This window comes from Chiloscyllium plagiosum, chromosome 27, assembly GCF_004010195.1.
Source record: "Chiloscyllium plagiosum isolate BGI_BamShark_2017 chromosome 27, ASM401019v2, whole genome shotgun sequence".
Lineage (NCBI taxonomy): Eukaryota > Metazoa > Chordata > Chondrichthyes > Orectolobiformes > Hemiscylliidae > Chiloscyllium > Chiloscyllium plagiosum.
In genome coordinates, this window is record NC_057736.1 from 26185266 (window position 1) to 26192259 (window position 6994).

Below are 6994 nucleotides of genomic sequence, written 5' to 3' on the forward strand. Positions count from 1 at the left end.
AATTTTCAGCAAAGTGTCAGTTAAGATTCAAAATGGGGTTGAGTCTTGTTGGTCAAAGTGTTGCCTTAGGGAATGAACCAGGGAACAGGTAACTCCCTAATCCTCTTAGCTGAGAAAGGCTCAATGTCTCAATATGTCCTTTCTGTTTGCAGGAGCAGGGATCTGCATATCAATATATAAAGCTTCTAGCAAATGGGAATGAGTCACATTGCAAGTCCAACTGATAAACAAGATTAAGAAGCATTGTAATTTTTTTGTATTTTTGATTTTGGACAGAACTTTCATTATTCAACATTTCTCACTTGCTGTGAACAAATGCTTTTTTCCTTTAATACAACCAAAACCATTCCTCCTAACTTTTGTTACATGGCATGTAATTTCTTCTGCCTTCACAACTCTCCTTTTTCTCCCTTCTTCCTCCTCCTAATCCTTTGATGGCATGACACCCATGACATTTCTATCTTTCTTCAGTTCTGAAGAAGAATCATATTTGATACAAAACATGAACATTGTTTGTTTCTTCACAGATGCTGCCAGATGTGCTGAGTATTACCAGTTTTCTGTTTTCATTTCAGATTTCCAGTACCTACAGTATTTTCCTTACAATTTCTTTTAAATTTTTATAGTATGTCAAACAGCCTGTTGATCATAATAGATTTCATCTTCATCATCAGTTGGGCTTGTGTGTTACTAATGAACAAGTGGACAATCTGGCATGCCTTTTCTAAGGTAAACTATCTTCCCATTATATGATATTTCTGTGTAAATAAATGAAATGGATTTTAATATTACTATTTTAATTTGTATACTAAGAACTAAACCAGAAGTGCACAATTCCCAAAATGTATTCCCAAGTTAAATTATTGTGCTAACTTTTGGTCACCACATTAGATTACTAGATTAGATTAGATTACTTACAGTGTGGAAACAGGCCCTTCAACCCAACAAGTCCACACCGACCCGCCGAAGCGCAACCCACCCAGACCCATTCCCCTACATTTACCCCTTCACCTAACACTACGGGCAATTTAGCATGGCCAATTCACCTAACCTGCACATTTTTGTACTGTGGGAGGAAACCGGAGCACCCGGAAAAAACCTATGCAGACACGGGGAGAATGTGCAAACTCCACACAGCCAGTTGCCTGAGGCGGAAATTGAACCCGGGTCTCTGCCGCTGTGAGGCAGCAATGCTAACCACTGTGCCATTGTGTCGTCCACATTGATGGTTATGTTCCAACTTAAATGATTCAAACAACCTTGCCCAATTTTAGGGGTATTTCTGTCCAACTGACTGCATAATGTGATATTAAAAGCAATGTGCAGGAAACAATAGAAGAAACAATGATGTGTTTAAAGTGAGCATGTTTTAATAAAGATGACTATTTTATTTTATGTACTATGAATTAAACCAGAAGTGCACAATTCTTTCATCACTGGCTGGAATTTTATATACTGCATTCAAAAATTAGGGCCCAAAGATTCTGTCATTCAGCATCCATTTTTCAGGCTTTAAATGACCTCTTAAGTCTCCATGTGGTCTACAGGATGTGCAACTTCATTTGTTCTGGAAGTAGACTGCTCTCTATATTTGTGGTGGTGAAATAATCAGTAGATATTTCTCATGCCCTGCAACAACCCCTCCCCAACCAACCCAATGGACACTGATCTACCCCTACACCATGGCAGCTGTTGTGTCTCTCCCCACTAGAGGCTGCCTCCCAAACCATCATCCCACATTGTCAGTCCCTTTTCTCACGTACTCATCAGCAGCTGCAGTAAATGCTTATTGTTCCTTGCAGCCTGCTTTCTTCACAATATCACATAATTGAAGCCAATGATTAATTACTGCTCCCACTGATTGACCAAGAGTGGACATAACCAAATTTTTAAACTCATGTGTGTCTCCAAAATGTAGATTAGCAAGGAAATAATGTCTAATTGTCTTATAGATTTTTTTTTGTCTGGCTTACATGTGTTTAGAGATCCAGATAATCAGCAACAACATTTAATAATTTTATCATGCCTTTCTAGGAATGGTGGTATATATTACTGAGTATCTTCTGCATTGTGGAAATGCTGTATGTAATATTTGCAGAGGCTAATGAGTTCTTAACATTAAGGAATAAGATGCGAAAGTGGAAGCTTTGGAGGAAAAGTCATATATTACAAGACCATATTTATTGCCATCCTCATTGGCCCCAGGTAAAGAAATTAATTGGATGAAGAAGGTATCATGTCTGTACTTAGTATTTCCTGTCGTGATTAACACTCAAGCCTATTAGATAGATTGCGTTTAAGAAATTATTTTATGATACAAAGGTTGGGCTGCATTTAATTGCAGTTCCAAATGTTTCATTGCAACTGATTTAAAAATTGAAAAAACTATTCAAGAGATGAAAGGTGTATATAGAGATATACAGCAACCAAGGGAACTAAATTTTATTATTTGGAGATAATCTTCAGTTTATTTTTCCTCTACTGGAAACCCAAGTTTAAGGTCTACCTACAAATGTAAGAGGTTTGAAAAGATGATTCAGTCAAGCCTTAGAAGCATAACCCCTATAATACACAATAGTAATTTCTGTTTTACACCAACATTGTCTTAGTCTCCCCATAGCCACTCCCAATAACTCATACTGGGATATGATGACTAGGGAATTGGAATTAATCCAAATGTCATTCTTGCCTATAAGCAAAGACAATAAATGCTGGCAGACTTGTACAGAGTAATCAAGTTTGATGGTTTGTTATGCACCAGGCCAAGCACTCAAAGTATATCAAAGAGATAGCTTAAACTCTAACTTTTATCTTATTTGCCTTATTTCATATATATGGCACTGCATTCTAGATGTGATTCAACTGGTCACAGTACTCATCTTTAAGCAAAACACACTTAATTCTTATCCTACAATTAAAATGCAAACAAAAGAAAGAAGAATTGGTATAACTTTAACTCTATTGGAAAACTTAACAGAAAATAGATAATTTAACTATAAACAGCAACTATTTCAATTTAGTAACATACCATAAACCATTGGTAAAGGTAAAGTCGGTAAAGCAGATTTTCTCGCATGTGATTCTGGCAGCAGAGAGAGAATCTTAGCTCTTAGCTGTCGCAGAGAGAGAGAATGTTATAGCAGCTTCCACAACTAGCTTCAAAACCCTAAATGCTGAAAACTAAACTAATACCCTGGTTCTGTGGAAGCCTGCCTCCACCCATTCATGCTGCTGCTATTGTTCCAACTTTTCAAAAAATCCCAAGGCCTCACAAGCTGTCCAATTTATTGGCTTGGAAGAGACAACTTTGCATCTATGGCTCAAAATATCTCTTCAAAAAAACCAGGACAAAATGCACCTCTTAAAACCATAGTATCATAATATTGTCATATATATGCTTTTCAATCGCAAGTCCTGAATAATAACCAAGATTGGGATTCTTGCTGTTTTTGGTTCTTTCCTTAGCTCAGTTGAAGTGAAGACAATTATAATACCTATATCACTGCCCCATTAATATTCTATTCATTTTCAAAGAATCAAGAATAATAACTTTGATCATGGTGTGGTTTGTACGATTCACTAAACCAAGTACTGAGTTGACTATATGAATCATGCAAGTTCTCCTATTTGGGATCCCAGCATGTCTAATTTCCTCTTCTTCTTTTCCCTCCTTGACATTCATTCCTCATAACTTGTCTTCTTTGCCGAAGCATCTTTGTCCCTTACATTTCTGTAAAAGGCCTTGGGAGGATTTTTTTCATTAAAGGTACTAACTGTATTTCAGAAACCAACACCATGAGCCAATATTGAAGAATACAATAAAGAAGTACCCTGCGCTACCACAAATGAAAGCAAAATACTGTGGATGATGGAAATTTGAAGTGAAAACATAAAGTGCTAAAAATATTGTATCCTGCTCTGTTACCTTGATGCAATCATAGAATGATATGCCTGTAAAGCACCTAAGACAACACTTTTCACTGTACTTGGATACACGTGACAATAATAAATCAAATCAAATCAAATCAGTTTTGGCAGTGTAGTGATTGTGATGAGATCACCGAGGTGGACCTCATAGAATTTCAATTCCCTGATTGGAACTGTTAACCTGGTTCAGTCAGGGAGCCCTGGCTAGCAGGAGTGTCAGAGGTTCTGTTCAGTCTGAGAGCTGGCTCTGAGGCAGCCGAATCAATATCAAGTACTATGCACGTGTAAATAAAGGGTGACTTGGTGACATGATACTGGTCTCCATGGAGTTATTTCAGTGGCGATGAGAGAAAAAGTATGCTCCTGAAAAATTTCACTCACAATAGTCACCTTTAGGTTAGTGTAAGCATTCCTGCATCATGCTGTTGTTTGGGAAACATGACTCGTTTGAAGCAGCCAATAGAAAACTGGGCCAAATATGTGGAAAGAATGTATAATTTCTTCTAGGTAAATGACATTGAGACAGATGAAAAACAATGAGTAACTCTCCTGACAGCTTGTGGACCCACAGCTTTTTCAGTTATTAGGAGCCAATGTTTCCTGAGGCACCAGCTACTAAAGCCTTTCAAGAGTTTGTGGATTTAGTTAAGGAATATCATGATCCAAACCTTTCTCTAATTCTGAGATGCTATCAATTTTACTTGTCATTTCAAGAACTGTGGAATCCATTTCAGGATTTTTGATGAGGTTAAGATGACTGGCAGAGGCATGTGACTTTAAGCCTTAATGAGATACTAGGATACCGTTTGGTATATGGAATTAATGATGTAACCATGTAAAAGCACCTAGCTGAAACCAAACTGGACTTTAAACAGACACTACAACTGGCTTTGTCATTAGAAAATGTAGCAAGTGGAGTATATGAGTTACAGGACATGCAATAGAAGTGGACACCCTTGCCAAGCTGACTGAGCTTGGGGGACACCACTTGAAGTGAAGGCAATTGCATAGCCTCACTCAGGACATACCCTGAACATTGGGACCCAATGTCAGTCCACAGTAAAAACTAAGACAAGGGCAAATGGTGAACATTTTCTTCAGGATCTGGGCTACAAGCCATTATGCTTGCTGCTGGTATGATTAGATTAGATTACCTACAGTATGGAAACAGGCCCTTTGACCCTCCGAAGAGGAACCCACCCAGATCCATTCCCCTACTCTATATTTATCCCTGACTAATGCACCTAATACTATGGGCAATTTAGCATGGCCAATTCACCTGACCTGCACATCTTTGGATTGTGGGAGGAAATTGGAGCACCCAGAGGAAACCCACGCAGACATGGGGAGAACTTGCAAACTCCACACAAATAGTCACTCAAGGCATAATCGAACCTGGGTCCCTGGTGCTGTGAGGCAGCAGTTCTAACCACTGAACCACCGTGCTGCCCTGGTGTACTGCCAACTTCGGTTCTGGTCTTCTATGCGGATTCAAGACAGAAAAAGAGTCCCAGTAACTAAATTAAGTAAGAGAACTCAAACTGGTATCCAGGAGAGTGCACATCCTGGAAAGCACACCTACATCTGACCTGGAACAGTTAAATTGCTGAGCAACATTCAACTCAGAACTAATCAAAATAAAATCAAAATAAATGACTGGTGAAATTGTCACCCAGTTCTAAAAGAGGCTGATACCATCGCAGATGTAACAATGATTGCTGACCCAGTCTTTAACAAAATTCATTCTGGACTCCAAGTCTTAAGTTTATGTAAAACCGTAGCTAGATAGGGAACCTAATCCAGGAGATTCTTTACAGATTAAGGGTACAACTTTGGTTCTGGTCTTGTATCTGAGAAGCAGCTGGTTCAGTTCTGATTGTCGTAAAAAGCTCAGGCCTTTTACCAACTGAGCAGACGAAGTTGGTAGAGAAAGATTTACCTTGATTGGTTCAACATTTCTCAATTAGAAAATGGCTGCCTGACTGAATTCCTATTTAAATACCCAGAGATGTTTCAGGAAGTATTTTTTAGGGACTATCAAAGGAGCCAAGGCCACATTGCATGTTGACCAGGAATTAATTCCACGATTCTGAAACACCCGTCCAGTGCCATTCACAAATCTGGACATGATTGCAGTTGCAGTCAGATGAGGATTCCCAGAAGTATGCTAGAATTAATACCCATAATAATAATATATGAGACTGCCTTTTGGAGTGTCATCAGCCTGTGCCATTTTGCACCAGGGGACAATAGAGGACATTTTACAAGGTCTACCTCAGCTCACCATTTATCTGAATAACATGCCAATAACAGGAAAGACCAATAAAGAGCACCGAGAGAACTTGGACATAGTATCTCCAAGGCTGGCATACACCATAGAAGGGAGAATATATGTGTTCCAGGCAACACATGTGACCTACTTGGGCTACAAGACAAGGCCGGGTTACACCTGTTGGAAGAAAAAAATGAAGTCGATCAAAGGTGTAACATCTGTACCAGTGCTTCGTTCTTTCTTTGGATTCGCGAATTATTACTGAAAGTTCATACAGAACTTGGCTTCAATCTTGGCACCCATACAGCTGCTATTGAAAAAGGGTCAGCCTTAGAGATGGTCTCAAAACCAAGACATAGGCTTTAAGGAATTGAAGGAGCAGCCATCATTGTATAATCATTGCACTATGTTCCCAAGTGAGATCGGTGCTGACATGCAATGTCTTCTCGTTGGTATCAGGGTAGTGTTGGCTCACAGATGGCCCAATGGAGGGGTAGCCCAGTAGTGTGTGCTTCCAGGACTTTTGCTGATGCAGAATGCAAATACGCCCAGCTAGAAAAGGAAGGTTTGGCAGTCATCTTTGGTGAGAGACAGTTCCACCAATACCTATATGGATGTAAATTTGTAATAGTAACAAACCACAAACCCTGCTAGGGTTACTCAAAGAGGATAAGTCTATGCCACAAATAGTATCAGATTGAACTTAGCAGTGGGCTATTATTCTAAGTGCATGCAGTTACAAGCTGGAGAACTGTCCAGGAGGTCAAGAAGCAAGTGTGGATGCATTGAGCTGCC

At 39.2% G+C, this 6994-nt stretch overlaps 1 long non-coding RNA gene across 1 annotated transcript; it reads left to right on the top strand.

Moving 5' to 3' along the window:
- Positions 1 to 648: 648 nt before the first annotated feature.
- LOC122563432 lies at positions 649 to 3934 on the top strand. The gene is made up of 3 exons (XR_006315603.1): positions 649 to 729; positions 2035 to 2205; positions 3785 to 3934. It is a non-coding gene; the product is annotated as an uncharacterized LOC122563432 (long non-coding RNA).
- Positions 3935 to 6994: the final 3060 nt, after the last annotated feature.